The following is a 14,052-nucleotide window of genomic DNA, read 5'->3' on the forward strand; positions in this document are numbered from 1 at the left end:
TTCTATGTTCTATGTTCTATGTTCTATCTCGGGGAAGGAGATGCAACACAAACAGGGGGACAGTGTATTGGGATCGCCAGGAAACAGGAACTCTGCAGGGCTGTGTCCTGTACAGTATATGGGTCTGCTTTTAAAATTGCTTCCCTTTAAAAGTCCAATCACCGATGCTGACCCCTCCCCTCCAGGTTGTCTCACCGTACACCCCGAGTGTGGTTAAGGCCATTTTCTTCCCATTTCAGCAGTGAGTGTTCCTCAGTCAGCAGATTACAGCTTCTACTTCAGTATGTCAGTGACTTCCCAAACACCTAGATCCCCTTCATGGTAGCCCTTCCTGTAAACCCTATGGGCTTTGCATCAATCTGGGGCCCATCTACATGAGCCTGCACCTGCCCAGTACCACAAGTGTTCCCATTGCACCTTTACTGTGGAACTAGGTTTACCAAACACAGCTACCCATTCATTCCAGTTGCATACTTCTGATGAACTCTGGAGTTTGTGTCCAGCACTGACTCCTGGAACCAAAGTATGGTGCTGCAAATGGCATTGGCCGAGTCAAGTGGATTGGTACTGGGTCCACTACTTTTTGTCATTAATATGGGTATGAATATAGGAGGTTTAATTAGTACGTTTGCAGATGACACCAAAATTGGAGGTGTAGTGGACAGCGAAGAAGATTACCTCAGTGTACAATTGGACCTTGATCGGATGACCCAATGGGCTAAAGAGTGGCCGATAGAGTTTTACTTTAGGCAAATACAAGATGCTGCATTTTGGAAAAGCAAATTAAAGCACTTAATGATAATACACTTAATGGTAAGTTCCTGAAGAGTGTTGCTGACAAAGAGACCTTGGAGTGCAGGTTCATAGCTCCTAGAAAGTCGAGTTGCAGGTGGATGGGATAGTGAAGAAGGCATTTGGTATGCTTTACTTTATTGGTCAGAGCATTGAGTATAGGAGTTGGGAGGTCATGTTGCGGCTGTATAGGACATTGCTTAGGTCAGTTTTGGAACATTGCGTGCAATTCTGGTCTCCTTCCTATTGGAAAAATGTTGTGAAACTTGAAAGGGTTCAGAAAAGATTTACAAGGATGTTGCCAGGGTTGGAGGATTTGAGCTATAGGGAGAGGCTGAATTGGCAGGGGCTGTTTTCCCTGGATGTCGGAGGCTGAGGGGTGACCTTACACGTGGTTTATAATATCATGAGGGCATGGATAGGGGAAATAGACAAGATCTTTTCCCTGGAGTAGGGGGGTCCAGAACTAGAGGGCATAGGTTTAAGGTGAGAGGGGAAAGATATAAAATGGACCTAAGGGGCAACATTTTCACACAAAGGCAATGCATGTATGGAACGAGCTGCCAGAGGAAGTGGTGAAGGCTGTTACAATTACAACATTTAAAAGGCATCTGGATGGGTATATGAATAGGAAGGTTTAGAGATTGTTGTGCCAAGTACTGGCAAAGGGACTAGATTAATTTAGGATATCTGGTCAGCATGGATGAGTTACTGAAGGGTCTGTTTCATGCTGTACATCTCCATGACTCTCTGGCTCGAAGTCTGCAAAGCTGTACAGCTTAGAGGGAGGAATGACCAAATTCCTTTACTGAACAAGATCTACTTATTGTTACAAATAAATAAGTTCTAGCCACAGGTAAACAAAATGTTGAATTATCAACATATAACTCCCCTAGCTGAAAATCTCACTCCATTTAAAACTTTGACATATACTGATAAAGACAAAAACATGGTGCTGTGGGTGGAGGGAAAAACCCTGGGGCAATGCATTTTAAAGCACCCCTTAGGCTTTTGATCAATCCAGGCTCCCCCCCGCCAAACCCAACTACATGACAGCAGTGAGGTGGAACGAGTGGAGAGTGTCAAGCTCCTGGGAGTAGTCATCCACAACAAGCTTTCTTGGACTCTTCATGTGGATGCACAAAGGCCCAACAATGTCTCTTCTTCCTCAGACAGCTGAGGAAATTTGGCATGATGGCGAATATCCTTACCAACATTTATATGTGCACCATCGAGAGCATCCTGTCTGGATGTATCACCTGATATGGCAACTGTACCACTCAAGATCGGAGACAGTTACAGAGAGTGGTGAACTCAGCTCAGACAATCACAAAGGCCAAGCTCCCATCTATAGAATCCATCTAGCAGGCCCGCTGTCAAGGCAAGGCCACCAACATACTTAAAGATCCATCCCACCCTGGCAATGTTTTTCCATAACCTCTACCATCGGGGAGAAGGTACAGAAGCCTGAACACATGCACCAGCCGGTTTCGCAACAGTTTCTACCCTACTGTTGTTAGAATACTGAATGGACTTACAAACTCTTAACATTCGCCTGTACCTTTGTTTTTATTTCTGCCGCTGTCTACCTATTCTTTACTATCTGTGCTACTTAACTATGTGATCTGCCTGTATTGCTTGCAAGACAAAGCTTTTCACTGTACCTCGGCTCACAGGACAATAAATTCAATTCAATGGCCCTGCACCTGCCCAGTACCACAAGTGTTCATGGGTTAATCAGAGTCCACAAAGCCCTCGATCTATCTTTTTCAGACTTCAGTGAGATGTTCATCTTTCTTCCCAAGACTTTCTGTTCTCCAATCCCTATGCTTTGAGCTTCATTCAGCTCTTTGCTGAGGATATCCGGGATTTGCACATGAATTGTTCAGTTTCACAGTCACTGGTTAGAAGCAACACCTTATAATAAATGGAGAGAGAGAAGAGCTAACTGTCCCCAGGCTCGAGTTACTTTGCTGCAGAGGTATAGAGACAGACCCTGCTTCTTCCAATCTGGAGAACGTCTGCCTCTATACCATTCACAAGCACCAGCTATTCACCTGCCCAGTAACCAATCCAAGAGCTGTTGGCAGGTTGGTGGCCTCTGGCATACAAATGTACAAACCAGTCATCAATCTGCTGCTGGAGGATCTCAATCCCCATACACATTCTGGTGCTGTGCTGTTTTGTCTCATGTCTGCCATTACTTACAAAGCAGCAGTGTAAACACAACTCACAATGGATCCAGTAACTCATCTTTAAAAATGCAGAAATTCCTTCTTCCATTCTGGTCTCAAAAATCTTTTTCCATGGTACGGTGGCTCAGTGATTAGCCCTGCTGCCTCACAGTACCAGGGACCCAGGTTCGATTCCAACCTCAGAGAACTGTCGGTGTGGAGTCCATTCATTTTCCCCATGTCTGTGTGGGTTTTCTTCAAGTGCTCTGGTTTCCTCCCACAGTCCAAAGAGTCATAAAGATGTACAGCGCAGAAACAGACCCTTCAGTCCAACCTGTCCATGCTGACCAGATATCCCAGCCCAATCTAGTCCCACATGCCAGCACCTGGCCCATATCCCTCCAAACCCTTCCTATTCATATACCTATCCTTTTAAATGTTACAATTGTACCAGCCTCCACCACATCCTCTGGCAACTCATTTCGTACATGTACCACCCTCTCCATGAAAAAGTTGCCCATTAGGTCTCTTTTATATCTTTCCACTCTCACCCTAAACCTATGTCCTCTAGTTCTGGACTCCCTCACCCCAGGGAAAAGACTTTGTCCATTTATGCTATCCATGCCTCTCATGATTTTATAAACCTCTATAAGGTCACTCCTCAGCCTCTAATGCTCCAAGGAAAACAGTTCTAGCCTATTCAACCTCTCCCTATAACTCAAATCCTCCAACCCTGGCAACGTCCTTGTAAATCTTTTCTGAACCCTTTCAAGTAGCACAACAACTTTCCAATAGGAGGGAGACCAGAATTGCACACAATATTCCAACAGTGGCCTAACCAATGTCTTGTACAGCCACAACATAACCTCCCAACTCCTGTATTCAATACTCTGACCAATTAAGGAAAGCATACCAAACGCCTTCTTCACTATCCTATCTACTGCAACTCCACTTTCAAGGAGCTATGAACCTGCACTCCAAGGTCTCTTTGTTCAGCAACACTCCCTAGGACCTTACCATTAATTGTATAAGTCCTGCTAAGATTTGCTTTCCAAAAATGCAGCACCTCACATTTATCTAAACCAAACTCCATCTGCCACTCCTCAGCCCATTGGCCCATCTGATCAAGATCCTGTTGTAATCTGAAGTAACCCTCTTCGCTTCCCACTACACCGCCAATTTTGGTGTCATCTGCAATCTTACTAACTATATTTCTTATGCTCACATCAAAACCATTTTTATAAATGATGAAAAGTAGTGGTCCCAGCACCGATCCGTGTGGCGTTCCACTGGTCACAGGCCTCCAGTCTGAAAAACAACCCTCCACCACCACCCTCTGTCTTCTACCTTCAACGATGTGCAGTTTAGGTGAATTGTCCATGCTAAATTGCCAATAGTGTTTAGGAATGTGTGGGTTAGGTGCATTAGTCAGGGGTAAATATAAATTAATAGGGTAGAGGAATGAGTCTGAATGGGATATTCTTCGGCGGGTCAGTGTGGAGTTGTTGGGCTAAATGGCCTGTTTCCACACTGTAGGGATTCTCTGATGATTTTGAGTTCATGATCATAACTAAATAAAGAGATGCAATCTTTATAAGGACAAATATGATGCTCACTACTAGGTTTCAATATTGAATATCACTGAGAGTCTAAAAGTCTCAAAGCACCATGGGGCAAAGAACCCTCCTGTAGGATACGCCACAATGTAGGTATACTGCTGTTTTATGGAATTCAACTGTCAAGGAAACCAACAGGCATTTCTGTAACTACCAGCAGGAGTCCTGTATTTTTAGAGGAAAGGGAACTGCCAAATGTTGTGATCCATATATGATCCAATGATTTAAGAAGAGAAAGGATTGGAATGATCAGAGGTAGATAAGCAGGACCTGATAGATTTCTGAGATACTGTCTATGTCACAAAGAAATTGTGGGATGTGTCAAGTTAATGTGTGACTCAAGAAATTGTGCACACACAGGAGGGGTTCAAAATCCTCGCTATTGGGACCATTTCTAAGGCAGGAGAGAACTGTTTAAGATGAATTGGATATCTTTACTTCAGATTTCCAGCACCTGGAGGAATTTACTATTATGGTTTTTGTGAAAATTGTCAGGCTCCTACCATAGTAGAAATTGATTAGAAAATGTTAAATATGGAAATAGTAGACAAGATTTCGAAAATGAACTAAGATAGGAAGAATTAATTAGTGGTTAACATTTAGCGAAAACTATATTGGAGTAACTGTTGAATGAGGACAGGCTAATTTATATAACAGAATGTAGCACACTGCACTTGTTGGAAATCTGAAAAAACTGAGTTATATTGGGCTCAAAATCTTAACTGTTTCTCTCTGCACAGATACTACCTGCTGAACATTTCCAGAACATTCTGATTTAATATTGCAGTGTCTACTATAGACTGCCAATGCTATTCAGGTTTAATCATTAAACATGACCACTCAGGTCAGTGTCCGAACAAGTATGGGCAATTATTGAATTATATCATTGTGTGGGTCAAATCTTACAAGAGAAAATTACAAAAACCTAAAAAAAGGTAAAAAAATGAACAATTCCACGTCATGTGAGATTGCAAATCAACATCCTATTGGCAGAAAAGAAAGCACGTTAAGGTTAAATTTATGGGTTGGAGCATTTAGATTTGCTTTTTTTAAAATGCATTTTGTTTCCAAATCAATTAATTTGTTTGAAGAAGGTCATGATAACCAAAACAGAACCCTAAATTGTGCCAAGTACTTTGTGCTATTTCTTTCCCTGCAAAATGCATACCATAAAAAGTGAATTTTGGCAGGGGTTGGAAGTTTAGCTCAACTGAATGCATCCTTCGAAAGGAATGACAGGTTGCTGAAAGTTGGGCTTGAAACCACCACTACCAGAGCAATGCAACAGCAAGGCTTATTGTATCAGTTAGTTAAATGAAACAGGGCAGGGTCCCTTCGTGTTTGAGTTGGTTATGATGATGCTTTTTGTAATGGGAGACTAAAACCAAACTAACTCTCTATGGCCAAACCAAATCATCAACACCTGACCCGAGCAGGTCTTCAGTACCAAATAGAATCATTAATGACTGACTAGTCAGTACCTGGGTAGGAAATAAATGCTGGCCCAGCCAGTGAAGCTCTCTGCTTGTGACAAAACAAAAACAATGTGTAACACTGTTATTAAGGCAGTTCAAGGCTTGAATGTGGGCCTAGTTGGATAAGTAAGAGGAAGCTTACTATTTCCCTATACTGACATATGACTTGTTAAACTTCATCATTAACTCAAACTTATGCCTGCAAATGCTGCTTTGCCACGCTGCTCCTAAACGTTTGACATCAGTAAAATTACTTTTGAACTATCCAGTGGTTAGAATGAAAAATAAGATTTACAAATGCACTTTAGGGAAGAGAACCCACTGTACTCCCTGGTGTGGTCTTTGTGATTTATTTCCTACACAGAATGGTCAAGTCTGTGAAGTGGGACAGCCTGCCATTGTAGTTATGGCGCACCATGAATGAATATAGGCTCGCCTTGGCAACACTGTCAACATTCCACGAATGATCTTTATAAAACAATTTCCCCTTTACTTAAATAATTAGATCACATTTATCCCTGAGAAATTGATCTCTGTATCAGATGAATGGAATTTCTGCTTTCATGAATTACTAAAGGGTTTTGATTTATCACTCTTTGATATAAAGTCGTAGAGTCATACAGCATAGATACAGAATGTTCAGTCAAACCAGTCCATGTCGAATATAATCCCAAACTAAACTAGTCCCACCTGCCTGCCCCTGGCCCATATCCCTCCAAATCTTTCCTATTCCTGTATCCATCCAAATGTCTTTTTGCAATGTAATTGTACCCGCATCCACCACTTCCATATACAAACCCCACTCTGTGTTAAAGATTTGCCTCCTATGTCTTTTTAAAATCACTGTCCTCTCACCTTAAAAATGTGCTCCAGGTCATGAAATTTCCCAACTTGTGGATAAGGCAAATAGTATCGACTCTATCTATATCTCTCATTATTTTATAAACTTCTGTCAGGACACCTGTCAACCTCCTACGCTCCAGTGAAAAAAGTCTCAGCTTATCCAGCCTTTCTTTATAACTCAAACCTTCCACACCCGGCAACATCCAACTTGATAATATCCGTCCTATAACTGGGCAACCAGAAGTGAACACAGTACTCCAGAAGAGGCCTCACCAATGTTCTGTACAACCTTAACTATAACTTTCCAACTCCTATACTCAAAGGACTGAGTAATGAAGGCAAGCGTGCCAAACACCTTTTTGTGCTAATATTTTTTGTATCTCATGTCTGATCAAAATACATTAGTATGAAGATCTGTCATCCGTATCTGTCTCACTGCTTGGCAGTAATTTCATCAAGATACACAATCCCCGAAGGTGGGAGAAAATAGAAAGATAAAAATACAGATGCTGAAGTAAAATATTGCACTTCCCAAAAGCTGAAAGCTCTTAATGACAGATTCTCGTGGCCTCATACTGTTGTACTTTCATTTTGACTGCAATTTAACAAATGTACTCAGAAGAATCACAGGATAAGAAGGAAGTTAGCAAGATGCTTCTAAATAATATTTAACTATTTAATCATTCACATGTAGGAGAACTTACTTTAACTAATGTTGATGCTCATACTTCAGTGGTCATACATTGCCTATGACCAGGTCTCAAATCCAATCCTGACACCGAAGATGGAAGTCTCTTCTTACTGACTGGGGACTATATTGCAATGAGCTGGGAACCTGAATAGAAACTGGAGCTTGCTGCATTGGTTTTAAAGGCATAGAGTTGTAGATTGGTAAAATTTTGGCTAGTATCCTGCACTCCAAATATTCATGAAGAGGATCCAACTTTAAATTGTGTGGGATGATTGCACTGTCTCAGATTTTGGCCTAAGACAGGCATTAGGCCCTAATTTACAAATGTGATATCCCGTTAGGAAACGATGTCCTGCAGGATACAGCAAGTATTGGCTTGGTATGGATGTCCCTAGAAGCTGGTAGGCATCAAAAAATGGAGATTTAGTAATGTTCTTTCAAACCCATGAGGACACCTGAGGAGCTGATGTGCTCCTCCTCAGACTACAGCACTTTTTGCTACACATTACCAAACATGATTGGCTTTGCCCACTCAAACTATCAGTCTAGTTTGTCACTTATCTGTTAAGGGAGACTGCTGGTCCAAAACAGTTGCAGCAGAATGACACCCTTGGAGACACTTCAGGAGCTGACAGCATAGCTGAGTTATTTGGATGAGACCTAAAGCCAATTATGCGCCTTGCATTTTAATAATCTTGGATGTCCAAAAATATGAAGGCAGAAAGGCAAAGGTGGGGTGAGGGAAGAGATTAGGATGTAAAACAGAAGGTCCATGACCACACCTTCAATAGTTTGCACATTATATCAGCTAAGTTCAATGGAAATTGCAGAGGCAATGCCAGGTACAGCAATAGGTATACCTAATAATGAGGTTTCAACCTGGTGATGCGACCAAACAGGACCACTTGTATACCAACCAGCATAAACAGCAGGTGAAAGATATAGCTAAATGATCCCATGACAAACGGGTCAGATTTAAGTTCTGCAGGGAGCAGGCAGGTGGGACCAGTTTAGTTTGAGATTATGTTAGCATGGACTGATTGGACCAATGGGTCTAAAGAGGTAAAAACAATGACTGCAGATGCTGGAAACCAGATTCAGGATTAGTGGTGCTGGAAGTGCACAGCAGTGCTCTTTGCCCGTAGGGCTTTTGGCCGAAACGTCGATTTCGAAGCTCCTTGGATGCTGCCTGAACTGCTGTGCTCTTCCAGCACCACTAATCCAGAATCTGGACCAATGGGTCTGTTTATCATGCTGCATGAGTCTTTGACTCTGTGACAGTAAGTGTCGATCAGATATTCTAGCATTTTGACTGCCTGAAAATGTGCACTTTACACTTGTCAGCTTGGCAAAAGTGAAGTGTGTTGGCATGAGGACATTTGATAGTTTGAACCCAATTCATAATCCCATTGGCCAAATTCTATGGAACCTTCTGCAAGGTCAGGAGTGAGGGGAAATAAGAGCACACAGTTGGACACCAACCCCTCAGTGAAGACTCAGCGAAGACTCAACCTGATCCAGCATCAGAGGTCCGGTGTGTGTGTGTGTAATAGAGAGAGAGAAACACAAGGAGAGAAACAGAGAGAGAGAGAGAGAGAGAAAGAGGATCAGCCCTAACCTGTGAGATCCACTCTTGTGGAAGAGAGCCAGCCATACATCGGAGGGAAGGAGATTCCAATGGCCAAGCCCAGCCACCATTATGGGTCATATCCTTTCTCAGACAGATGGAGCTAGTTAGAGAGAAAATGCTGTTGGAATTTAGGAAATGCTCACATGGAGTCATAGAGTCATAGAGATGTACAGCATGGAAACAGACCCTTCAGTCCAGCTTGTCCATGCCGACCAGATATCCCAACCCAATCTAGTCCCACCTGCCAGCACCCGGCCCATATCCCTCCAAACCCTTCCTATTCATATACCCATCCAGGTGTCTTTTAAATGTTGTAATTGTACCAGTCACCACCACTTCCTCTGGCAGTTCATTCCATACATGCTCCACCCTCTGCCTGGAAAAGTTGCCTCTTAGGTCCCTTTTAAATTTTTCCCCTCTCGCTTTAAGCCAATGAACTTTAGTTCTGGACTCCCCCACCCCAGAGAGGAAATACCTAGTCCATTTATCCTATCCATGCCCCTTATGATTTTATAAATCCGACAAGATCACCCCTCAGCCTCCAACACACCAGGGAAAACAGCGCAGCCTTTTCAGCCTCTCCCTGTACCTCAAACCCTCCAACACTGGCAACATCTTTGTCAATGTTTTCTGAACCCTTTCACGATTCACAACATCCTTTGTAAAGCAAGGAGACCAAAATTCTGCATAATATTCCAAAAGTGACCTAATCAATGTCCTGTACAGCTGCAATATGACCTCTCAACTCCTGTATTCAATGCTTTGACCAATAAAGGAAAACATACCAAATGCCTTCTTCACTATGCTATGTTCAAGAAACTGTGAGCCTGCACTCCAAGGTCTCAATGTTCAGCAATACTCTCCAGGACCTGACTATTAAATGTGTAAGTCCTGCTCTGATTTGCCTTTCCAAAGTGCAGCACTTCACATTTGTTTAAATTAAATTCCATCTGCCATTCTTTGGCCCATTGGCCCATCTGATCAAGATCCTGTTGTACTCTGAGGTAACCTTCTTCACTGTCCACTACACCTCCAATTTTAGTGTCATCTGAAAATGTACTAGTTATACCTCCTATGCTGGTATAATTGCAACATTTAAAAGACATCTGGATGGGTACATGAATAGGAAGGGTTTAGAGGGAAATGGGCCAAGTGCTGGCAAATGGGACTAGATTAGGTTGGGGTATCTGGTTGGCATGGACGAGTTGGACCACAGGGTCTGTTTCCATGCTGTACTTGGCTGGAAGCACTGGATACAACAAAGGCTGTAGGCCCTGCCAACATTCCGGCATCGTACTTGAATTGTACCAGCTTCAGAATCTGCCACACCTCTTGTCCAGTTGTTCCAGTACAGTTACAATCTTGGCATCTAACTGACAAGGTGAAAAATTGCCTAGGTGTGTGTAGCATATGAAAAAAATCTGGGCAAATCCAGTTTGATTCACTACTGTCCCATCCATCTACTCTTGATCATCAATAAAGTGACGGAAGGTGTCATCAACAGTGCTACCAAGCACCACCTGTTCAGCAATCAGCTGCTCAGTGACACCCACTCGGGGTTCCACCAGGACAATTCAGCTCCTGCCCCCCCCCTTACAGCCTTGGTTCAAACATGAACAAAAAAGCTGAATTCCAGGAGAAAGGTGAGAGTGACAGCCCTGGACACAGTTGATCAAATGTGTCTTCAGTAGCCCTAGCAAAATTGGATTTCTTGGAGCTCAGTCATTTCAGCTTCATGACATCTGCACAGGAGTTCCTCAGGTTAATGTCATAGGTTAAGAAATCTTCAGCTGCCTGCACCTTAAGGGCAGGAAAGGGGTTGTTCACTGATGGTTTCACAACGTTAAGCAACATTTGTGACTTGTCAACCACTGAAACACTCCGTGTATAAATACATCAAGACCTGGAAAACATACAGGTTGAACTGACAAGTGGCAAGAAATATCCATGCCAAACATGTGCCAGGCAATGATCATCTCCAATAAGAGAGAAATTAAAAACCACCCCTTGATATTCAATGCCATTACTATTGCTGAATACCCCATCATCAACATCCTGGGTGTTGCCATTGATCAGAAATTGAATTGGACTAGCCAAATAAATAGCATCCACAACAGCACCAGAGACTAGGAATACTGCAATGAGTAACTCACCTGCTGAGCTATGAAGATGTTCTCCTTAGAGGCTCAAGTGTGGCAGCAGTTTCCAGCATAAGCACATTGGTTGGCATAAACAAAATCTGCAAATGACTGTACACTGCATGGCCACACATCGAGTCATAGAATCATGCAGCATGGAAACGGGCCCTTTGGCCCAACTCAACCATGCTGATCAGCTTTCCAAACAATGAACTAGTCCCATTTGCCTGCATTTGGCCAATATCTGTCTAAACCTTTCCTATCGATATACCTATCCAAACATCTTTTAAATGTTATAATTATACTCATCGATATCATTTTCTCTGGCAGCTTGTTCCATATATGCACCACCCTCAGGTCCCTCTTAAATATGTCCCCTCTCATCTTGAACCTATGCCCTCTAGTTTGGATTCTCCTATCCTACGGAGAAGACCGTGGCTATTTACTCTATCCATGCCACTCATGATTTTACAAACCTCTATAAGATTTCCCCTCAGCTTCCTAACCTCCAGAAAGAAAAGTCCCAGCCTATCCACACTCTCGTTATAAACGTCTGGTCTAGGTAACATCCATTTAAATCTTTTTTGCACCCTTTCCAGTATAATGGAGGGAATGCTGCTACTGTCTCCCCAGAGCTTGACAACATTTAAAAAGGCACAAGTCAGGAGTGTTATGGAATACTCTCCACTTGCCTGGATGGGTGCAGCTCCAACAACACTCTAAAGGCTTGATACCATCCAGGACAAAACAGCCCACTTGATTGGCACCACATCTCAAGCATCAATTCCATCCACCACTGACGCTTAGTAGCAGCAGTGTATACTATCTGCAAGAAATTCACCAAGGCTCCTTAGGTAGCACCTTCCAAACATGGGATCACTCCCATCTAAAATGACAAGGCCAGCAGGTTTTTAGGGAAACACCACCATCTGCAAGTTGCCCTCCAACCTACTCACTGTCCTGATTTGGAAATAAATCAGTAATTCTACACTGTTTCTGGGTCAAAAGTCCTGGAACTCCCTTCCTAATGGCATTGTGGGTTGACATGCAGGCAATGGACTGCAGTGGTTGAAGATGGCAGCTCAACACTACTTTCTCAAGGGCAACTAGGAATGGATATAAAATGCTGGCCCAGTCAGTGACACTCCCATCCTGTGAATGAATAAAAACATAGCTGGATATAAGTATACTGAGAGCAATACCATTTGTCATAATCTTTGCTGCAACTGACATTATGATGTGGAAAGCCATGTCCTTCTTAGGAGTCAACAATACATCTCCCTTTTGTTTTGTTCTGTTCCTTCTATTGTTTGGATCATGTCGTGCAGGTGAGTAGGTAGAATGGCAACTGTTAAGTAGCACAGTGATTAGCTGTTGTACCTCCTTGAGCAGAGAGTATGTAGAAGCAATGGGAAGTGTGCATGAGGCTAGCATCGTAGAAAGGTGTTCAAGGATGATGCGAGTCTCGAGTGACAGCTAGTGCTGCTGGGTGACTGATGAGATTTTGATGCATTGACTCATGTAAAATAGTGGGGTGAGGTATAGGGGATAATGTGAAGATACATTCTCTGATCTACAGCACTCACAGAAGGACGTTTGACTTCCTGTAGCACCAGTTTAAGGCTCTTGGGCCCAAAGTGCAGCAGTTGACATCCTTCTTGAGTGTGAGAAAGAGCACTGTCTGCCTTAACTGATACTGCAATCATAAAACTGCCTCAAAATGAAATTTTAGCCCTGGTGTCTGTTTCTAATAGTAAGGATGTTTTACATATCTACTTCAAAAGCTGCAACCATTATTCTAATACACTTCCTTTTTGTGCTCACATTTAGCTGTTTATCTGTTTGACTGTATGTAAATGCTGAGTACCAACTGAACCTGACTAACCCGACATCACTCTGAACGCACGGTAACTGTTTATTCATTGTTTTGCATATTTGTCATAATTGGTGGCATGCTTTTGAAAGAAGTTTGTCTTTTTCAAAGCACTCGTCACCAACCAGGGTGTATGTTTCTTCAACAATTAAGCACAAAATAAACTAACGAAACACTGCGCCAAAAGATATCTGGAACAATATGTAAGAACACTCTGAGGTGCTGTTCTCACCAGGAGAGGAACATTTCCTGTTGTTATCCCTTTTCCAACAGCTGTGAGTCATATTTCTGAACTTGTGACTAAGAAGAAATGACGTTGCTCACTCTGACTGCGGTTTCTCACTTGATCATTTGGAGGCTTGTTCACAGGCAGGCTGGTATGCCCATGCATTGACTCTTTTCTGGTGGTGTCATTTGGAAATTGAATGTACTGGCATGATCGCCAAGGGCATCGGAGGTGTAGTTAGTAAGTTTGCAGATGACACCAAAATTGGAGGTATAGTGGACAGCGAAGAAGGTTACCTCAGATTACAATGGGATCTTGATCAGATGGGCCAGTGGGCTGAGAAGTGGCAGATGGGACCAGTTTAGTTTGAGATTATGTTAGCATGGACTGATTGGACCAATGGGTCTGTTTATCATGCTGTATGAGTCTATGATTCTGTGACTGTCAGTGTGATCAGATGTTCTAGTATTTTGACTACCTGAGAATGTGCACTTTACACTTGTCAGCTTGGCAAAAGTGAAGGGTGTTGGGGAGAGAGACAGAAGAGAGAGAGACTGAGGGTGGGCGGAGAGAGAGACTGAGGGTAGGGGGCAG

This window comes from Chiloscyllium plagiosum, chromosome 28 (genome assembly GCF_004010195.1).
Source record: "Chiloscyllium plagiosum isolate BGI_BamShark_2017 chromosome 28, ASM401019v2, whole genome shotgun sequence".
NCBI classification, from domain to species: Eukaryota; Metazoa; Chordata; class Chondrichthyes; order Orectolobiformes; family Hemiscylliidae; genus Chiloscyllium; species Chiloscyllium plagiosum.